Below are 23,449 nucleotides of genomic sequence, written 5' to 3' on the forward strand. Positions count from 1 at the left end.
CGATTGTGTTGTTCAGACACACAAAGAAGGTGATCTTTACTAAGTTTGATGTGTGATCTAAACTTATGTCTTCTGAGTTGTGACACAATCTTGATATTGAGATGAAAAAATTCTAAACATTTGTTTGTATCTAAATAAAATAAGATTAAAATTAAAATAAAATTTAACATCAAAGAAACAAAAAAAAAACATCTCTTTAGAAACACCTTCCCTATCCGAGACGTATTGGGCGGTGTGCATAGAAAATCCGAATATTTATCCCATATTTATTATGTAATTAGTTGGACTTTATTGTATGAATTCAATGTGTTGACTCTCAGAAACTAATCTTGCTTATGGTTTTTAAAAGGTGGGTTCACGATGAGTTTCCTCTTAGAAATCGTCGTGACGATTGATTTCATGCTACGCGTAAGCTTCTCATTGGACACTGAAACACATTTTGACATACATCAATTCTATCCTGACGAATTATTTGAGACAGGTCATTTTAAGAATATCATAAAAATGTGATATTACTAGAATCTTTCATATGATTTGGGTCATAGCGGGCATTTTCCCATAAATATGTTGAGAGAGAAAAAATAGAAGGTACTTTTATCATTAAACAATGAGGCTTTTTTATAGCCTTTTACAACCCGTTTTAATAAAGATCAGGCTAAACATGCCGTCCTTCCTTGTTAATCATACATTCTCCTTAAACTTTTATTTTCTCTTAACATTTTTAATTAACATGTTAGTCTCTCTTATTTTATTTTATAATTCTCTCAAAATATCAGATAAAAAACTATTAAGTTTTTATTTTTGTTTTACAGTTTTTTTTATATATTTTTGTTATTGATTTTATTATTTTATTTCTTTAAGATCTTATTAAATGTTTGTTTATATTTTTACATTTCATAGAAACATCCAAACGATTTACAATGAAGTGGCAGGTAAACGGGCAACAAGCTGCGCCGCAACCCCCTTTTGGATAGCAAACCCAATCCGACTAAAAACAAAGTTTTGATTCTTATGGGTTGATACGTTACTATACACAACTTTCTGAACCATATTCAAAAGGTCCACGGCATCTGGAGCTAAGAAACCAAAAGTGTCAAAGGCGAATGGGATAAACACATGTTGATTCTCCAAACAAGCTCTCTCGTGTTTAGCAACCTTGCCCGATGCCGCCTTCAATGTTGTCTGGCCTGCTACAAATCCAGTGTCCCTAATCCCAACAAGAGGGGACACTCCTGTGAGGTCGACACAAGCGTGTTTTCCCCCTACCCATCCAAAAACAAGTATATCGGCCGGTCGTAATGTAGATCTTCCTTCTTGAGGATCGGTAAGAAAGTTTACGGGGGCTTCCTTTTTAGCCGAAATTCCGGCTCGTTTAAGAACATCACATAGAACATCCCTCACCAAATCATGCCTGTACTTAAACCCAGGCAACTCTTTACAGTGAACCGCATGCTCACTAAAAGAATCCAAACAAACCTTACGGCAAACCGGGCACGGCTCATCTACCGGAAACAAAGAGATCATTAACCGATACTTCAGGATGGCCCGGTACTCCAAAGCCGACATATGTTGGCCCAATCCTTCAATAGGGAGAACACTTAAGAAATCTTGAGCCCAAGGAGCCTGAAGACACTCAAACACCGCTTTCTGACGAGGGGATAAATCAAACTTCATTTTCAAACTCTTGATGATTCCATTATAAAGGGCACTCGCCAAAGCATGTTGGGCTTTAGGGGGGGCAGTGTCTTTATTAGAGAAACCGCTAATGTCAAAATCGGGAAGTGAAATGTGCAACCGATCTATCGCACTCCCATAATCGGAGTCAAACCCATCAATACCACAACCTCGAAGAATGTGGTCTTGTAATTCCCAAGATTGCGCCCTCGAGGCCACAAACGCATAAGTAGAAACGTCTGAAGCTAAACATAAACCCAAACCTCCAAAACGAGTCGGAAGTGATGCCAACCTCCATTGAAAATCTCCAAAGAAGGGACCACCACAAACCACAATGTCCTCAATCGCCCCCCGAAGGCCATTGTCAAACACAGAAACTGTTTCCCCTACATACACAGGTTGGCATGTTCTGAGACCAAGCAACAACTTTCCAACTCCCATACATGAGCGGAGCAAAAGGAGCTCGCATTGAGAGTCCCGCAAATGCGGGAGATAGCTCATCAACTCCACAGCTCGCGAAGCCCTTTTCATAGCAAGTTCACTGATGAACCCGACATCCCGGCTAATGGCTCCCCCGAGGAGTTTTACATGTATTAAAAAGTTTTGTACGTATTCAAAATAATTTGATTTTTTTTTGTTAAGTTTGGATGCATGAGATTAATATTATTTAAGAAAAGATCCAGATTTGTTTATCAATTTGTATGTTATTTTACCCTTTTATTTATAAAAAATAATATGATTTTTTATAAAAAAAAATGTAAACTATCTCTTAATTTAAAACAAAAAAAGCTCTTAAATTTATTAAAACAAGTATACAGAAAAAAAAAATCATTTTTTTAAAATAAGAAAAACAACGTTTTTTTAGATAAGACAAAAACGTTTTTGTAAGTAAGAAAATATATGTTTTTTTAAAGGCTTTTAAATATATATAAAAAGCCAAAATGGTAAATTAAAAAATTGTTAACAAAAACAAAAAAAAAAAGATTTTATAAAAATAATAATGATAATAAAAGATATCAGGAATAAAGAGAACAACAATAAAAAACTAATTCTACCCTACCCAAAGATCCGGTAAGATTGGCCCACTACTCTTCTAACGTGCACCAGTAACACAAGAATCAGTCGGGGTGTTCTATAAAAATACTTTTTTCCTTGTCATTTATGTTTAATATTATTTTAGTTGTAATTTAATTTTATATATTTTAATTATTACTTTTGTTTTGTTGTTATATTAAAAAATTGTTTGTTATTGATTTTCGTTATCAACAATCAGCCTGATTTAAAACTTATAACAAAACAATGGAAATAAACTATATATATAAATAGATATATATACAACTATTACAACAAGTTAGTACAAATAATACCAAATGTATAAATCTTTCTAAATGGCAAAGTCACCAGCGTACTAATAGGCGATGATTAAACTTGGGATATATTTACGTAACAATAAAAAAAACACAAAAAACCATCACGTTCAGACCATGAAGTGAGCACAACGGGCGTCAGGCGCGGCCGCGAGGACGATGAAGACATTGTACAATAAAAACACAACAAACCACCACCATTACAACGAGTTTGTACAAATAATAGCAAAATGTTTAAATCTATCTAAAAGGTAGCGTCACCGGCGTGTAACATACGATGATTAAATCTTAGGATTTACGTGACAATAAAAAATATAAAAAAACCCAAACAAACCACCACCACGTTCTAACCATGAAACAAGCACACCGAACGTCGGGCACGGCCGCGAGGACGACAACGATAGACCGGGCTTCATACGCATGATTGATAGTGACGACGACGACGTTGATGACGCTACCATTTAGATAGATTTTTAAATTTTGTTATTATTTGTACAAACTTGTTGTAATGGTTGTTTGTGTATATATATGGTTTATTTACATTGTTTCGTTATAATTTTTAAATCGTGCTGACTGTTGATAACGAAGATCAATAATAAACTTTTTTTAATAAAACAACATAATATGAAAACAACTAGGTTATAACCCGTGTATTACACGGGGTTGGGTACCAAACAATTTAAAATCAATAACAGTTTATAATAAATACAAAATAATTATATTTAGCAATGTTTTATTTACATTCACACATTAAAGAATTACATGTTTGAACCGTTATGAATCACGTTTTACGCCAGAGTCAATATTTACACAACATCCATAATAACACTTTATTGCAAAACCAATACTAAAAGTTCATTGATATTGTTCTATTTGTAGCATTAGTTCACTTTTATAACAATATCGATTAAGATTCAATGGGGTAAGTTGTAGAAATTGTAAAATATACACGAGAATTATTGATAGATGTTCCAAACATTGCCACCAGAATTAGTCATAAATGTTCCAAACTGACATCCCCCAAAACATTGTGACAAGATGAACTAAAAGAACCATAATACATAGGGCTACTTAATAGGGTTTAGGCATAATTTAGTTGAAAAACAGTAGGATGTTGTAAAATGAAAGTAAGCTTGTGACAACGAAATAAGATTTTAATATATTTGTATAAGGGTAAACACTTTTTAATATAGATATATACCAAATTGATTGTATTCAAGAACTTAAATGACAAAACATGTTAAACTATTTACGTAACAGTTTTATAGTTAATAGTTATATTGATTTTGATTTCAGAGTTATCATTACATAGACATGATGTTACATAAAAAAAATCTGAATTTATAATAATGAAATTACTTTCATATTCAGTTGACAACAATTTATCACTAATAAACTCCAAACATAATATAAACTAGAAATAAACCTTACCTACTTGATAAAAACACTTGAAAATATAAACAGCAACATGGTAAAACACAAAGATAGTAAATTCAAAACATGAAACAAACTAAACGGTACTTGCAAAATAATGATGATAATAAAAGGAAATCAAATCTGACAAAATAAACTTATTTTTACAGCTTTCTACTCATGAGTTTCTTGACGACTACTTTCAGACATTAATAGGCTGACACACTTGAAGATTCAATTGGAGGTTCATCAACATCGTAAACATCGACCAAGTTATGCTTCAGTTCAGAATAAGAGATTTTTTGAACATCAGCTTCGTCGGTTAAGATACTCTCCCCATGATCTGTTGTCTTAATAGATAACGGGGTGTCATTCTCACTTGTGCCTGATATATTATCCTTAATAAAAAAAAAAGATATTTGTTGCAATCAACACATTTTTTTGACAATTATATTAAATTAACATATGAGAAAATTAACTTTAAACATGGGCGAGGTTCTAGAGCACAATCTGAGTGAAACATTTTTCAACAAATAAGAAACCAATCAATCTACCTACAATATAGGAATGGACTGAAATTAAAAATTTGTGTCTACCTTAAAGGCAAATCCGAAAGATTGACTATAATTTAATTTTGATTTTTATATAAAAACTCTATAAACCTTCATAAGTAATATATAATCATAATTAGTGTAGGAAAGACTTAATAATTTTAAGAGATCATATATAAAAAAACTTACTAATTTTGAAAGTTGGAAAACTAACAAATGAGACTTGGAAAACTAACAAATGAGACTTGAGAGGCCAGGTGATGTTGCATTAGACACCACAATGGATCCTGTAAGCTAATTATCACCTCAATTAACAAATAAGGTCATATATTGCTATTTAGCTGTAACATTGAAATTTAGATTACATTACTATGTGCTACATGCAAAAGCTATACATGCTTCATGCCATTCCTAAAGCTGTTTGTTGTTTGAACTCAAAAGAGATTACCGGTAAAATCTTGTTAAAAGGGTATTATTGGAATAATGCTAAAATGATTAAAAAACTAAGGGTGGGATCTGTAGTCCAAATTTATTTTTTTAACATTTTGTGGTTTTTAAAGACACATAAGTATTAATATATTAGAATTAGTGTTTATAAAATCTAAACGGTTTACAATACCTGGTCATTAGGCATGGGTCTATGTTGTGATGTGCGGGTTTGATGAATTTATCATTGGTTCTATTAATAATGTTTAATAGGGTTGGGTTACATTAGGCATTGGATACTGGTTGGAGTTGGGTCTAATGTTTAATCAAGTTTGGTTAGTTCAGGTTGTTGTATTGAGTTGGATATGTAATCTGGTAAGATTTAGTTGATTTTACTTGAGTTTGGTTAGTTCAGCTAATTTGGTAAGATTCAAAACATAAGAATATAGAAATATTAAATGCAACATAAACAAATTGGTTCAGATAATGGCCATTCGATACGGGTCAGAATTGTGTGTAATGCTAATTCTAGTGTAGTTATATCGGTTCAGTTTAAAACTATAAACCGGTTCGGTTTGGTCAACAAAAGTCAAAACCGGTTTATAATCGCTTTCAGTTCAGGTTAAAACTGGTTTCTTGACAAGTTACAATCGGTTTTGGTTCGGGTTTTGACCAGTTTTCGGTTCGATTAACCGGTTTTGGTGGAAAAAATTACAAACCAGTTCTGAACTTACGGTTTCAATGGGTTCCAAACCGGTTTCTACATAACCGGTTTGTTTGCCCACCTCTAAGGATAGGTAATCTGGTGGTGCAATTTTTGATTGACTAATTACAAAATGAAAGTCCAATGTAACACAAGGTAACTAACAAAATATATACTGGATTTGGAAAAAGAATAAAGTACCAGATATTGAATTAAGATAATGGAAGTCCTGAAAATTGAAGTGATCGCTGATGAGAATTAGTTAACCGCCGATGAAATGAAATTTGATAGACTGTATACATATATGAAATCAAAATCGAATATAAGAACCTAAATACACGAAACATCGTTCGCAATACTAAAATCGAATTAAAAGTGTAATTTCATACCACATAGTGATTTTGAATTTATTCCAGATTGTGAATACGCGAATGGAAGGCTTTTAGATTGAAGAATTTGTTGAAATAGAAATACGTATGGAAATTGTAGGCTCAGCAGCATGAAGGAATTGGAAGAAGGTTTATGAAGTGGCTGCCATCAGGGTTTGAAACAGTTTTGTTCCTAAATTATCGATCTGTAACGTGGTGAAGCCAGGTGTCCAAATTGTAGGATAGTAAAAATAACAGGAGAGGCTAGTGTATGATTAACAGGTGTCCAAAAACCCTATTTTATTATAATAGTAGATTATCATAACAAGTCACATTATTGAACAAGAAATATACATAAAGCAAAACCGGAAATGAAAATCTAAATGTAAGGTTGAAGACACGAATAAAAGCTTGCATCTGTGTCTCCTTTAGGCAAACGCCTATCTCGAAATCTTGGTCGGATTCTTTGCCAGCACCAATAGATATGGATGCACCATAATCGAGCGAAAGCAGTTCATGCTTTTTGGGTTTCCCCCATCCGAAATCGATGCCGTAAAGCTTGAGCTTTGGTGTTCCTGCGACTGATATCACTGTTGTTGGTATCCCGTCAGATAACACGCCTTGCGACGGGTGTTTGTCGTTCAATATTTCATCTTTATTAATGAGAAATTTGTGTAGATTCTCGCCTATTAACTTAGCTGCGGTAATCAATCCATCATTTCCCGTTACAAGAGTTGTATATGCGATGACTCCACACCCCCTGACGCAGTTGCCAAAGTAGGCTGCTGGAATGGGTGGATCCATGCGCGTTCTACAATTAGGGGTGAGCAGAAAATCGAATTAACCTAATCGAAACCGAAAAAACTGAACCAAAGCATTAACCGACAGTTAATATTTTGGTCTAGTTTTAAAAACCCAAAAAAACCGAACCGATTGATGATGATGAAGATTACAAAGATGATGTATACTAGAACTAAACTTTGAAAACTAAACTTCGAAAATGAACAAGATGATGAATGAAGACTATGACTAAACTTTATGGAATTTTAAACTCTACCACTATAGTAACTTTGTATTCGTATGGTTTCACATAATGGATATGCTTGGTTGATAGCTCTTAGGAACTTTTAAGAACTTCTAGCTTCAAGCTTTTAAGGAAAAACTCGTACTCAATTAAAAATCTTGTTTGGTTCAAGAAGCTTAAAGCTTTTAGGTTAAGAGAAAAGTTTACAGCTTGAAGCTTCTATTAGTAGCGTTTAAGAAACTACAAGTTTTTAGTACTTTAAATTACTTAAATAACATTCCAAAATAAATGCATTTACTATTATTTGTTTTAGTTATGCTCATTTTGGTCATTTTATACATTTTATTAAAGGTTTCAGCTACTCTACCAAACATCTAAATATATTTAAAAAACTACAGCTATCAGCTACCAGGTACAGCTAACAGCTACCAGCTAATTTTGCCAAACATACCCAATATGCGTCTATTTTTGTTTTTGTATTTAATATATTGTGGCACTCCATACGCTCTTACAAATTTTAAAATCACCATCTTCATGTTTAAATTCTTTTTTGCAATGTCTACACATAATTGGAAAAAAAATCCGACTATAACCAACCGAAACCGAAAAACCAAACGGTTTCTATATTCAAAAAAACCGATGACTTCGGTTTCGGTTTCACCTAAAAACTGACCTGAACCGAACCGAAACCGAAAATAACCGAAGAACTGATAGGTTTCTATATTCAAAAAACCGATGACTTCTGTTTCGGTTTTGGTTTCACCTAAAAACTGAACCAAACCGAACCATGCACAGCCTTACCTACAATCGGTGGGGATATAAAACACAAGGTGCTGGTCATTGCGCGAGTGTGCGAGGCAACACCATATATAAGCACATGCAACCACAAAAGATGAAGCCTGCGGCAATGTTGGTAGTTTGGTCAAAACCCATGTCTTTAACTCGTTGATGAACATTCGTTTCAAGACAAACGTAGCACGAACTTTATCGCTTGGACTCGGAAGTTTTGGTAGTTGGTAATCTTGATTGAAAGCTTCAAGCTCGGTGCGTTCAAGAAATGCTTCATCCAGTTTAGGGTATTTGATCAGCCTATCATAAATAGGCAAAGTACCATTAGCTAAAAACGACTCATCAGTACCGCATTTATTAATCGATGCCCACGCCTTCCAGAAGCTAAAATCAGTGACGGCATCAACGAGGCTATGGTGAACACTCGTTCCAATAGATATACCGCAATTTGGAAACATGGTAACTTGAAGGGAGAAGACGGGGATCTTAACGAAATCGGAGATTTTAGGACATGAGTCTCCTAGTGAAGGAATAAGATGGTGAAAGTTATCGCAATTTCGAGGATGGTATCCCGTAAGGTGTTGGAAATCAAGATTGCATTCCGCAAATGTAACCTTGACAGAATCACCTTCCACGTAACGAATTTCGGGTTTTTTGGAACGATCAGGAAACGAGTTGAAGGGTGATTGATAACGAGTGTTTAAGATTGGGAACGATAGTTTTAGTGAATTGAAGCGTATTGATGGGAAGATCATAGAAGAATAGAAAATGAATAGGAGTCTGGGTAAGATGTATGAGATCAAAGAATGTGAGTGGCAACGACGTATTGCTTACTTTGGCCGGAGGTGGTGATACTTGGGATTGTTCAACAACACTCAAGATGGGAATTAGGGAAGACATTTAGTTGATTTGATGCTTGTGAACTATTTTATGAAGAATTTTATAGCATGGCTACCAGGGAAAAATCATCAAAATATATGTTTTACTATTAAACAATCGTGCTTGTTCATGGACACATGTGGTACATAGGTTATGTGATTTTGGCAAGTTGACTTAATAAAAAAAACATATGATGTTGGCATATCATTATCATTATCATTATCATTATCGTATAGTTAGTGGCAGCATAATAAAAAAAAGCGTGTGATGTTGCCATATCATTATCATATCATTATCGTAAAGACAAGTGGCGGACTTAATAAAAAAAAACATGTGATGTTGCCATATTATCATGAATCATGTGATAATCGTAGTACATAAAATATATGGTAAATTATGAAAATATCCATTTTCAAAAGTGGATTCGACTTTGACCACAATTTGCAAAATATTTCAAAATAGCCACCACAAACTACTAGGACTAGCAAGAGACATAACCCGACAAGTAATTTCCTGAACCACTTAAATGAAGACGGTAAACCAGAGGAGCCGAGCATATTAAAAAGCAATATACTCGCCCCTAAGGCTGCTCGCCAATAGTGGGCGAGAAACAACCCATTTTGGGGCGATTTTCATTTTCAACACCCCCCCAGGCGGGCGATAAACGGTGCGATAGGGGGTGATTAGTTTTCCTCGTCTGTTTGTGTGTGTATATTATTATATATGTGTGTATGTGATATATTTATATATATATATGTATATGTATAGGGCTACAACACCATTGCACCCCAAAACCAAAAACCTGTCATTTGCTGACGGAGCGTCACATTACGCAAATCGCCCTATTTTGTAGTCCATCACTACACATAGCCTAACAAACAAACTGAGACATTGAAAGCCTCGTCGCCGCCGCCGACTGCAACCATGCTTTCGTCATGGACGAGTAGATTTCTATTCTTGTCAATGGACGAGTATGTTACTAAACACATAGACGCTACAAATTTCGTAAATACGAATTTTGTTTGCATAATTAACCCGGCACGAAAACTTTGTCACAAAGATAAATTGTGTCGACTTGTTTGAGAGCCTAGATATCGTCGAGCCGAGTAATCCATGGTGAGCATACTATTTCTTAAATAGTTTTCGGAGCGACAAGTTTGGTTCAAACATTCGTTCTTACTAATGTTTACCGTCTAATCTACTCGTACCCGCACTTGTTTATTACAGATTCTTCTTAATTTCGGGACGAAATTTACTAAAGTAGGGAAGACTGTAGCATTCGCCATTTTCGGTTTAACTTATATTTATATTTGTATCAAAAACCGACCCGTTTTGATCTTTCGAATCCATCGTTATTAATGAAATATTGGGTTTAACTTATATTTGTTTGTTTACACCTTGTTTGACCAACTTAAACCATCCAAATGCATGAAACTTCTTAAAAGCAACACTATGGCCAACTCTTCACTCTTTCCCTATATAAACAAGGCCAATGCACCCCTTTTGGGTTTGCTCATTCACCTCAAACTCTATCCAATCCAGATCTAAGTATTCTCTCTAAACTCTCTCTCAATCTAAAATCCAAGTATTCATCTTCGACCTCTTATTATTTTGACTACCTAATGTCAAACTAAAGCAAATCTTTGTTTCTAACTAATTCTTATTACTTAAAGTTTTATGTTGCATATATATAATATGCACCCCTTGTTTGCTCCGGCTTTCACTTCATTGGTCACGGTCGGTTGAAGTGTCGTGCTACAAGGCAAGGCTACATGGAGGACTATTATAGTCCTTGATATATACTTTAACTTATGCTTTAATTTATGAAAGTTTACTATTGTTGTTTAGTTCTAATTACTTTAGTTTCCAAATCATTTTTAATTGGGTATGTGGCCACCATTTTCGGTTTCATCCCGTGTAACATCACGAAAATAACGGGTCAAAAATACCAAGTTCAAAAAGATAAATGACCAAAAATGACAAAATTTTAAACTTAAAAATCAAAAATGAAAAATTTGTCACCAGACCCGATCACGATACGCGACGGCCGTAGACCAAACGTCATCGCGTATCGCGATGACGAGGTCTGACACGGTGACACGTGTCCTGCCACGTGTCACCACGTGGCAAAAAGTCACGACAAGGTGACACGTGTCATGCCACGTGTCACCATGTGGCATAAAGTCCGCCACGTGGCACCGCTTTCACCACGTGGCTAGCCTACCGCGTGACTCATCATAGCTACGTCGCGATACGCGACGGCTATGTGTAGACCCATCGCGTATCGCGACGGGTCTCCATAAATTGTCTATAAATAGCAAGTTATGGCTTCTCATTTTTCACACCAATTTTCACACACCCTCTCTCTCTAACATCTCTCTAAAAATAACTCGATAAACGTGTACCGACCACCTCGTTTTCTGTGACCATAAAACTCCGACATTCTACCTCGAAGTACGTGCCGACCCGCTACGACATGACGTTCCACCTCGAAGTACGTGCCGACCCAGTACGACCCGACGTTCCACCTCGAAGTACGTGCCGACCCGAGACAACCCGACGTTCCATCTGAGACGACCCGACGTTCCGCCTCGAAGTACAGGCCGACCCGGGACGATGACCCGACAACCTACCTCGAAATGCGTGCCGATGAGACTTGAAGACCGGTGTGCCTCGATTTGCGTGCCAAGGAGGTGCTGATCAAGATTCTCGATATACGTGCCAGCGTCGAAGTGCTGCCCGTGTGTTTAGAGATTAATAAGCCAAACAAGGTAGGCATAATGCCCGAATAAAATATTAATAAAATAATAAAGGCTTAGACCCTAGTCAAGGGTATAGTCAATAACTCGAATAAACAAAAAGAAAAAAAAAAGCAAAGAAAGTATAAAGATAAAGATAATATATGTTATAATAAAGAGAGAAATAATAAAGAAACAAATAAAATAATATAATCTTTATTAAATAAAGATAAAGATATTATTTAAAGATATATTAAGTAAGTGAAAATATATATATTGTTTATATTATTTATATAAATGTTATATATATAAGTATACGTTTTGGAAACGTATATTTTAGAAAGGAAAGCATATCGAGCTAAAGAATAAGAGATATATGATTTGGACTATAGTTTCAAACATATTTATAGTTGATAATATTATTTAAGTTTATTATTCTTAAATAATATGTAAAAGAAAAATATATGTTTCTTAATGAAGAAGAAACGTAGAGTTTAAGAAAAAGAAAACAAGTTAAACAAGAGGTTTATCTTGTGAAAGAAAGAGTTTTAACTTGAAAAAGAAAGAAAATAAATAATATTTTAAACTAAAGGTTTAAATATAAAGAAAAGATGTTTTGAACTAAAGGTTCATAAAGAAATTAAAATCGAGGTAAAGATTTTACAAAAGAGACTAGAGGTCTTAAGCCGGATTGTATATTCGACTAACAAAATGTTATACTCGTACTATAGGTGCGAGATAACAAAGAAGAGGGAAAGACCCTCGGACAGTGTATTGAAGCTGATCCAAAAGAAAAGGCTATACTCGTACTATAGGTGCGAGGTAGTAACGGGAAAGACCCCCGGACGGTGTATTAAAGCCGATCCAAATCGAAAAGGTGATTACGCCCCAACTTTTACAAAACTTGTTTTCAAACGAGTCAACTTGTTATATGAAAACTTTACATGAGACTAAGTATCTCTAAAAACATTATGAATAAGAGTAAAAGCCTAGCCCTCAGGCTGTAGTATATGTTTGTCTGGATCATTACATATGTGGTAAAATGCGGTGGGCACATCGCACCACGCTTGGTCACGACCTCCAGGCACGATGGGCCGGACCTAAGTATGTTCGAGTGAGACTGACCATGTGTATATATATGGTACCTAAGTATGTCGAAACGCTGCGGTGTTTTGCTGGGGTGACCTAGTGTAGAGACTCGAGTTTATAATGATGTTTTAACTTTGTTATTCCTAAGCCAAGATGGGTCGAGGCTTGCGTAACCCTCGAGGGGTAATAAAGTAAAAGAAAATATTTTTAGCGTCAACGTATTCACCAGCATATCGTTGACGTATTTTCTAACATTTCATGAAATTACAGTATCAAGAATTGGAGTCATTCATGAAGTGGATGTTCGCAAGGTAGAGATGGCTCATTGTTTTAAATTATTAAAACAACAGGATTTAAACAAAGATTTATAAAACAAATAGTATTTATTACCCGAGAAGCTTTTTTTAAATAAAAGAAATTATATTTTATTAATAATGATTTCAAAATTTTATAAATAATTTATAATAAATATTTTTTTAAAAGTCTTCCGTTAAAAACAAACTCTGGTAAAAGGTATATTAATATTTTATTATAAATAAAGCTTTATTTTAAAATATAATTTTTAAAGACTTCTGCTAAACTCTGATACATTTACATAACCGGTACCAACTGTTGGTCACACGCCTAGGCCGTAACTCGGGGTGTGACATCCCGAGTCAAGAGCTGAACCAAAACCGAACTTTTGTTTAATACTTTATTGTTAACATATTGTATGAAAAACTTGAGAACTATCATTTCTAAGTTATTTTAATAAAGTTCCATGGTATTGGGTATGTGGTAACCATCCTCGGTTTCATTCCGAGTCAAGGACCGAACCGAAACCGAACTCTTGTTTAAACACTTTATTTTAACATGTTGTATGTAAACTTGAGAACTATCATTTCTAAGTTATTTTAATAAAGTTCCATAGTATTGGGTATGTTGTAACCATCCTCGGTTTTATTCCGAGTCAAGGACCGAACCAAGACCGAACTAAACCGAGTTCACTCGCTTAAGCGTACTAGTGTGTTTTGAGCCACCGAAACTCGTATTTTCCCCAAAACTATTTTATAAACTTATTTTATATTGTTTTCTCAAAACACTTTGTACGTTGTATCTAACTTGATCTTATAACAAGTTTGGACCGATAAAACTAAACACTCGTTTAACGGACGTCGAGGTTCTTCTTAATAAAACTACACACTTTGTTAAGCTTCTTTTGATTTCATTAAGTTATCTCATAATATTTTGGAATCTCGGCTTCGAGCTTGACCAGTTATCAAGACTCGAACCGACAAATCCGAACACTCGTAAGATCTCGTTTTGGTATCTATTTAACTTTGCAATATTGCAATTATAGCCAAATATTTACTTAATTAACAAAGGTTAAGTAAAAACTAATAAATAGAATACCGAGACCCGACTTCGAGTAAACTTACTTTTCAAAAATCATTACTTTAATTCTTATGTATTTATATTTTAACCTTCAAACTTTAATTATATATTCTACTTGTCAAGTTATTTTATTTTAAGGCTTTTAAAACAATCTACTAACTCAAGACCTTTTTAATCTAGGTTTTGCCCGTTGAACTTACCTTTCCCCCGTTTTATCGCAAACCATCCTTCAAGTTACTTATTTCACGTGAGTACATTTCATCCCCCGTTTTCATTTTTATACTTTGGGAGTAACATGCATACTTATCCAAAACAAGAACGATTTTATAATACTCTATCTTCAAACCACAAACTTTAGGGTGTATGATACTTAGAATACTTGCTATATTGTGTGTTATATGTTTCATATGCTTTATGTGCACAAGTGTTTATTTTATATTGTTGTGGAACGCAATAAGTATGATCATACGCACCCCTAACTACTTAGCCTTGTGCAAGTAGCATAGGGCATCATTATCTGAGTATGTTGGTTGCTACCGATTAGAAAGGATCCTCATTTACATATGTTTTATATACCACGATTGATACTTTTATTTATAGTCTCATATTCGTTTGTGGATTTTGTTCATATTATATATACTCAAAACTATGAAATTGCTCACCAACATACGTGTTGACACATATTAATTATTTTATGTATTGTTACAGGTTTGATTATTACTTGATTTGTAGTTTGAAGACGTCATTTTATTTGATACCGCTAGGTTATTAGAAGAATGAACAATATTTATTTCTTGTATTTGGTGTTTATATGTATCAACGAGTTGTGCTATTTTTGTGACTGAATGAAATTAATGAGTTGTTTAAATATTGTCACTTTAATAGTGTCTTGTGTTCATGGGAAATCCGTTGCACCTCGGCATGTTCCGCCGCCTTTGGTCGGGGTGTGACAATGAAAGTTGACGGTTATGAGTTATCATAATAAACATCATATTTAGGTTTGGGAGTTGTGGAAACAAGACAAAGCGTTGACGGTTGTTGACCCGTTTTTGGAGATTCTTTTGATGCCCGTGAAGTTCTTTTATGTATCCATGCCGGTATGTTGTATGTTCTTTTAGTGAGAGAAAGTACTTAAGTGATTGATGTAATATGTGAAATGTGTGTTCATACCCAATGATGATGAGTTAAGTATTTATAAGCCGGTGGTTAATGGAATATTATTGGTGCAGCTGTCATTATCTAAAAGATACTCTTTCTACCTGAATGAACATGTGGCGGAGTCTGATAGTAAGTGACGGCTAGCCATGCGCACGGTTATAACAAATTGTCCAGTCGTCCTCTTCTGATTGGCTGCATTGTCACGTACTCTTCACAAAGGGGGGAATGTCCCTGAAAGGGAATATTTGAATTAGTCTTCTAGAATGAAGTTGGTTACAATTGTTTTGCTGACGTCATCCAACCTTTCTTCCGTATTTGGGAGGCTTCCACACATGTGGGAGGTTCTTTACCTTTTAAGGTAATTATTTGAACTTGTGTTCCTTTGGTGTTTGCCCTCCGTATATTATGTGGGTATTGCGGATGACCCGCGGATGTCTTCTGAGAAAGTCCAGAGCAATCCACGAGTATTATCTCATGGGTATTACCCTACCTTTATAATTAGGATTTCGTTAACAACAAATTTAAAAGTTATGACTTTCATTAGTCCAATTACTACTATAAATTATTATATATCTTGAAATTAATTATGTTTCAAATATTACAATTAACAAATTTGCCCCATGAAACAAATATCTACTTGACACATAAATCCTCAACCACCAAATTGTAACAAGATTTTCCAGAAACTATTTATTAGCATCACCCGTCCCTTATGATCGTTAACTTTACGAATTTGTCTTAATTCTAACTACTCTCTTTCTAAAGGTACATTTTCTCTCTTCAACCTCTTGTTGTTTTGCAATTGTTTTCTTCATAAAAAAAGAACACAACAAATACAAGAGAATAATAATACATGGCTGCATGTGGAACCCTTCAACAAATCTTTGATAACCCATTAGCCGCTAGCTCACCATGCAAGCACAACATCCCCATGAGGCTGCTCGATGATTCACCCGTCGATGTCTTGTCAGGATTAATCAATCTTAACGAGATAACCGATTCCAATATTAATATTCTCTCCCTAGATCATACTTTCGAGACAGAAAGACACGAAAGTATTATAAAACAATCAAGAACCAAGATCCCGGTTAAACCAAAGATTAGGTCTAGGAATAATATTATTGGCAAGGAAATGCCGCCACCGATTTCTTCTTTAGGGAAGAGGGTATGTTTTAAATCGTATCGGCATAATGGGAGGCTTGTTATTAATGCGGAAAAGATCCTAACACGGAATATATTGCATGCGTATAGAGAGGACGGCCGATTAATGTTGCGGTTTGTTCGGTTTGATGACGACATGGAAGCTTAGCAGGATGATAAAATTCGGTAACGGTAAGATTACGGTGTTCATTAGAGTGGTGATGAGGATGATGTAAATAGGAAAGAAAATGTGATTAGGAAAGAAACACCAAAAAAGCAGCCAATTTGTAAAGTTCGGTATATTTCTCTTGGAAATAATACAATGTTTGTTGATTTCAAATTTGGGTATGTGTTGTTTTCCAATACTTAGGTAGCCTATATATCTCTCTTTTATGAATATTTGGGTTTGCATATATTATTATCTCGACCCACTAAGACAACTCGAAAAATGGATTTGTTAATATGGTGACATATTTTCATCTCTTCATCATTTGCTTTTCATAACAAAATGGGATTTTTACATATTTTCTGTTAGTTTACATATTTTTCCAAACCTAAAAGGTAATTACATATTTTTCAAACCTAAAAAGTAATTACATATTTTCTGTTTTCATATAAAATTACCCATTTACCCTTATTCAGCTAACCTCTTTTAATATCAAACGACTTCTTCTTTTTATTGATCCTAAGAACTAAACCGAACTAAGTTCTTTGACGCACCAAAGTCTTTAATTTTTGCATCAAAATTCCAGGAACGATAATCTTTCATTTATTTATCTCTGGTTAGCTATGGATCTCAAAGGCTGTATAGGAAATCGAGATTCAATTTAGTTTTCGATTTGTGTGGTGTTTTGGTGGGTTTTGGGATGATCAGTATACGACAGGCGACAACAGTGCTTGTGGTTTAGAGAAAACAAGGAGAGAGGATTTTATGTGTTTGTTTTATAGAGCAGATTGTGAAGATGGAGACCAAAAATCCAACTTATTACTGAAACATATCTCTGCCAATTGATCTCATTTTCTTTCAAACTTAGATTCTGGTGACTTCTTTATCCTTTGATTGCTTATTTGATTTCCACTTTGTCCAAATTCTGAGGGTTCAATTTGAGATTTTATCAGTGGCATACCTTTGGGTTAATTCTGTGTTCATGGATTTTAACTTTTTAAGGAGTCTGTTTTTGGTGATAGTGATTGAAGATGGGTTGAGCCGTTGAGGTTAAGAAGGTTTAGGTAATGGTGAAATGGACAAGGTCACAAGGGTATAATAGTTATTTCATAAGTTAACTTAAATGAAATGGATTAATATGTAATAAATATGACTTATGAGAGTGAAAATATGTAATTGATTTTTGAGCTTGAGGAAATATTTTATTAATAAACTTTACGAAAGGGAAATATATAAATTCCCAAAAAATATATTGAAAGTTGCAATCAAATTCTGTAAGTAAAATAGGTTTTAGTAATTTTGGTTTAGTAATTACAAAAGCAAATATTTTTTTATTCTAGTTTAGTAATTTTAGTACCACCCAAACACATCTTATTTTCAAGTATACATTTGTAACTTGCTTTGTATCTTATCAATGCATATAGAGTTTTTAAAATAACAATGTTTAGAATTTCTTCATCTGAATATCAAGATCATGTCACAACTCACAAGATTCAAATTCCTTATTGTTACCAAGAGAATCTAAAGAACAAATTGTCGAACCGTTCACATATCAAACTTAGTAAAGATCACCTTCTTTGTGTGTGTGAACAACACAATCGGAAGTCGGGTATGAAATACAAGTCAACAAGTAACCCTCTTTCATTTGGTTATCATCAAGAAACGACCCATCCGATTGGTCAACACCACCAGTGACCAACTTTCCCGCACATGTTGAGCACGCGCCCGCCCTGCAAGAGTATGGCAGCTCGACTCCAGCACTCTCGGCTGAGTCAAGAATGTAACAATCATCGGGTGCATCAAACTCGTGTTCTTCACCTTCGGGTCCCACTAGCTTAACCTTGTATGTAGCCATTGCAGTTGTTCTATAGGATGAGCCAGTTTTTAACCCAAATGTTTTCGAGATGCTGTTAACTGTTGAAAGAGTGGATGGGTACTTCAGGAAAGAGCTGGCCATAGTTTGGGGAGCGGTTTTGACCATGGTTTGGGGTGCGGTTTGGAGCATGGTTTGAGTTGGAAGTGTGAAGGACGACATGCTGACCTGGATATAAATGAAAATAAAGCATTAATAATCAGAATGAACCATCTGAATGATTGATAACTAACCTACACCGAATGAATTGATGTGATACACTAATACAGTAATGTTGTTCACATTCGAAACCATGAATATGAAGATGATACCTAACATAAAGGTGGGTGTGTTTTTCTATCAAATTTAGGCATTTGGAGACAATTAAAGATTCATGGTTATGATCAAACAAGTAACATGTGCAGAACATCAACATCAAAAACCATAAATCAAACTCATACCGAAAATCCAGCTAGAATATGATTATGAAGAATAAAAATTAAGGCAATGGTTTAATAACTGTGAGCAAATCCATATTCATAAATCCAAAGTGCAGCAACCACAGGGCTCATACATTGCAAAGATATTAAACTGAAAAGAACCTAAGGCTATGTGTAGTGGAGGGGCTACAAAATGGGGCGTTTTGCGCCATATGGCGCCCAGTCAGCAAAGGGTGGGTTTTTGTTTTTGGGGTGTAATGGTGTTGTAGCCCCATATATATATGCCTATGTATATATATCTCACACACACATATATAATAATAATATACACACAGACAACACAGGTGATAAAAACCTCGTGCCCCCCACAATTCGCCCAGAAGGGCGGTGTTCGCGCCCCAAATCGCCGGAGTTTGCCCCAAAAGTTCGCCCACTACGTATGGCCTACTAATAACATGAAAAATCAGCCATTGTAATCACCAAAATGAATTAAATCCGCTTAACCAGAGTGTGAAAATGAAAAGTTGTAGGCATCATCAAAGTTTTTTTTTCTTATTTGTGAAGTTCAGTAACACTCTACCTAGCACACTATCTTTTCACAGGCTATAATTTTTAATTTTAATTTCAGTTTCAATTTCTTCTTCGCAGATGTTAATTTTCAACATCCTATATAAGTATTCCTAAATAAAACTCGATATTTTTCAAAGTAAAATCGGTCAACATAAGTTAGCAGGAGGATCAGCCAACACTCTTAACCTTCTATACAAACAACTTGCCACAATAGATCACAAAGCCATTTCAACACACTTACTCTACACCAAAATCTTCTGTTTTACCTAAAAATCTAAATACATCACAATTTTGCAATTATTTTGACATGCATGTAAGCATCTACGGCAGCAAAATAATAAATATTCCTCGATTTCGCGGATACAAGTAACGATTAACATGATTTAACCTAAAAACGGTATACGTCGACTAATTTCATAACGAAATAAAACCTAATAAAATTGCATCTAAAACTCAAACAGGCACAAAATCAATCAGTGATCACCTAAAAGAACAGATAGATTAAAGGAAAAGATGAAACTGAAGGATCTGGTTGAACTTACGGTTACGGAGGTGAAATGCAACGAGCGGAGTAATCAAGGGATGGGATAATTGGAGTGTGGTGGGTTTATGATTATTATTATTATTATTATTATTATTATTATTAATATTTATAAACAGAGTTGGGGTAGTTGGGAAGGTGGCGTTTGGAATCTGGAAACGATGTTAGGCTAATGATACCCTTACTCAAAACAAACTCAAGCTTTCTTTCTTTTTCATTTAAAAAAAAAACTAAAAAAAATTAAATTCACGGCCCAAATATTTGAAGATCGAGATACTTGATTTGTGTTGAAACGTTTAGGTTTGTTGGCTTGTCCCGGACTTCATCGGGCACAGCCTCAGCGGGAAAGAAGTGCTTGCACGACGAACGCATCGCTGGTTGCGAGCTGTTGTCGCTCACCTGATGAGTCCAAGGCAGGACGAAACCAGCAGACCATGATCATGAACGGGCCGATTGGCTGGCCTTCGGGCGCTGCATGGAGTCTAGGAGGATGGCCTCGTGACATTAATGCTAGTAAACGAAGTTGAGTTTTAGACTATTTGTTGTGGTAGGCAGGTGAGGGCACGAGCGAGGGTGGCGCGGCTCATCGGGTACAAACACTACAACACCTCGGAGCTAAAGGTGGCACAATGGCCTCCCGCGAGCCCACTAGCGCCAGCAAAAGGAGAAAAGGTGAAGGTTTTGTTATTTATGGCTCGCAAGCGAGGGCTTTATCCGAAGCCTATCAGCGTTCAATCAGCACGATTTGACGTAATATTGGAGGATGAATCCGGAGCCAAAGAAGCCCCACAACAAATAGTTTTCAAAACTTAAAATACTCAAACACGTCTAGCCATCTATCAATTTAAAGTTTTACCAATAAACTTTCATATGTTTACGTATCATTGCACACTTTTACATTCACGTTTATGATAAAACTATTGTTTCTACCAAATGATATTATTATAATGTATAATTTACTTATTATTAAAAAATACATTTTGAAGCAAAATAATTTGTATAAACAAGTCTCCGGTCTAAGTGGTTGGAATAAGGAATCTAAAGACCTCATTAAAAGGTTTAAAATTTAAATCACATTTGTAACAAAATAAGAGTTTTAGATTGGATCAGAGGGTTTTCTCATCTATGATAAATTTTCTACTAAGGGTGGTCTCCCAGTCAAGACAAATGATGTATGAGATTCAGGGACGTGCCATCCTAGAACTCCAAGAATCTGTACTCGGAAAATGAAGATGATTGGATAGGCCAGTGGCCACTCGGTGACCCAAACTAGCCGTTAAAAGAAACATATAATAAGGCGATCAAGCAGTAGACGTTGCTCATAAGTAACATGCTAAATATTCAATGATCATTCACATTAAGCTTGTGATACAATTGGAACCGTACAAGATAATCTTTGGTACATGCTATCGGTTTCAACATTCTGGTGCTTATTATAATAAGCATTTATATTTTTGTTTTGTATATTTTTAATCTAGCAAAAAGTACCCTTTTCAATAAATGCAACCTTTCTTTTGTTTTTCTCTGATTAAAATAATTTGTATATAATAAAAATAGTTAAAATGTTGATTGAATTATAAACCAAAAACCATGTATTTTGACTTTTCGGTCTGAAAAAAACAACTACAGATGATTAAGTGCCTCTTAACCTTGACCAATAGTTATGTCTTTTGTCAATAAAGTTTTCAATTTGCTTTGCGATCGTTGCTAGTGTTTTGCAAGTGGGTCAAATAGTCGACCACTACTCAACCTAAATAAATAAATAAAGTATTTTTAGGATCGTTTTTTACTTTCGGATACTCTTTATTAGGGTCGAGGAAAAGCCAGTTGATCAAACTAAACCAAATTAACCGAGAAAAACAAAACAATATAACCAATGTGATTTGGTAAACGCCGATTTGATTTTGTTTTCTTCTTTTGCTTAAAGTACGATTCAGTTTCGGTCGTATGTTACAAAACAACTTGATTGTTATTTGATTTTGGTTTTATAGCTTAACACCACCTGATTATCATTGGATTTTGTTTTTATAGCTTAACAACCCCGTTTGAACCAACCAGTTCTTGTAATTTTTTAACAATTATAAGGTGAGGTGTAATGGGCGACAAATGAAGGCGAAAAGAGGCGACAAAAATATAGAACACCGCCCCCCATGCGATATTAGGGAGATTTTTATTAGGAGGGGGGGACTAGTTTTGGTCGCCAGATGTGTTTGTTAGTTAATTATTATTATAATAGGATGTGCGTTTGTGTAATATATATTATGGATATATATATAGAGAGCTACAACACTATTACGCAAATCACTAGACGTGCACAAAAAAACCGGTTCCGGAACCTAACTGGTGGAACCGAACCGGAACCGGTTCCAGTTCCAACCCGGTTGGAACAATACCCGGTTTGGGTATTTTTGTACCCGAAAATCGTACCCGGTTCTCCTATTTGTATGTCAGTACCAGTTCCAACCCGGTTCCTACCCGGTTCTTAATTGGAACCGGTTTGGTTCGTACCCGGAATAACCGGTTCCGACGGGTTTTTTTGAAGGGTCAAACAAAAGTCAAACTAGCCGTTGGAACCGGTTCCAACGGTAATATAGCCGTTGGAACCGGTTTTTTTAGACACCAATTAGCCGGACGACTCTCCCACTTCCGTTTTTTTAGCTTCCAATCTTCTTTTCTCTCGACAATACTTATTCGTATGTTTTCATAATGTCGAGTTGGACGCTGCTTTAAGAAACTTCGAGCAATATTTGCAACGTGCCAACTCATGTGAGTCGGTCATGAGACACAAATCGTAATGAACCCAAACATCGGGGCATCTTGTTGTTTCGATCACCATAACAACGTCATCATTGGTTGCCATTTGTTGTCGGTTTAAGGTTAATTGTGGTTTGGAGTGTGTTTTATAGTTTTGGGAGTGGTTTAACAAGTACACAAACAAACCTTGCTATTTATAGAAAGAAGATAACCTATTTATAGTTAAAAAACCGGTTCCAACGGTCAAAAACGGCTATATAGCCGTTGGAACCGGTTCCTAACGGCTATAATGTTTAAATTTCAAAAAAAACCGGTGGAACCGGTTTTTACGTAAAAACCGGTTCCGGTTTCACCCTACCCGGTTCCTAAAAGTTTGCATTTCTGGGCATCGGTTCGGGTCGGGAACCGAACCGGTTCCTGACTGGAACCGGTG

General features: G+C 35.3%; 1 long non-coding RNA gene and 2 pseudogenes across 3 annotated transcripts; all 3 read right to left on the reverse strand.

The window, feature by feature from the left end:
* Positions 1-4,684: 4,684 nt before the first annotated feature.
* On the reverse strand, positions 4,685-6,784 carry LOC143548984 (uncharacterized). The gene is made up of 3 exons (XR_013138057.1): positions 6,524-6,784; positions 6,336-6,426; positions 4,685-4,852 (listed from the first exon to the last, which is right to left on the reverse strand). It is a non-coding gene; the product is annotated as an uncharacterized LOC143548984 (long non-coding RNA).
* Positions 6,785-6,805: 21 nt separating this feature from the next.
* On the reverse strand, positions 6,806-9,358 carry LOC143548965 (malonyl-coenzyme A:anthocyanin 3-O-glucoside-6''-O-malonyltransferase pseudogene; annotated as a pseudogene). Its single transcript, XR_013138049.1, has 2 exons — positions 8,328-9,358; positions 6,806-7,313 (listed from the first exon to the last, which is right to left on the reverse strand). The product of XR_013138049.1 is annotated as a malonyl-coenzyme A:anthocyanin 3-O-glucoside-6''-O-malonyltransferase pseudogene (transcript).
* Positions 9,359-18,259: 8,901 nt separating this feature from the next.
* Positions 18,260-20,362, reverse strand: LOC143548985 (ferredoxin, root R-B1 pseudogene; annotated as a pseudogene). Its single transcript, XR_013138058.1, has 2 exons — positions 20,264-20,362; positions 18,260-18,900 (listed from the first exon to the last, which is right to left on the reverse strand). The product of XR_013138058.1 is annotated as a ferredoxin, root R-B1 pseudogene (transcript).
* Between the last annotated feature and the right edge of the window lie 3,087 nt (positions 20,363-23,449).

This window comes from Bidens hawaiensis, unplaced genomic scaffold (assembly GCF_021521415.1).
Source record: "Bidens hawaiensis isolate Kalapana, Puna unplaced genomic scaffold, B.hawaiensis_p1.1 tig00015346_1, whole genome shotgun sequence".
In the NCBI taxonomy this organism is placed as follows: Eukaryota; Viridiplantae; Streptophyta; class Magnoliopsida; order Asterales; family Asteraceae; genus Bidens; species Bidens hawaiensis.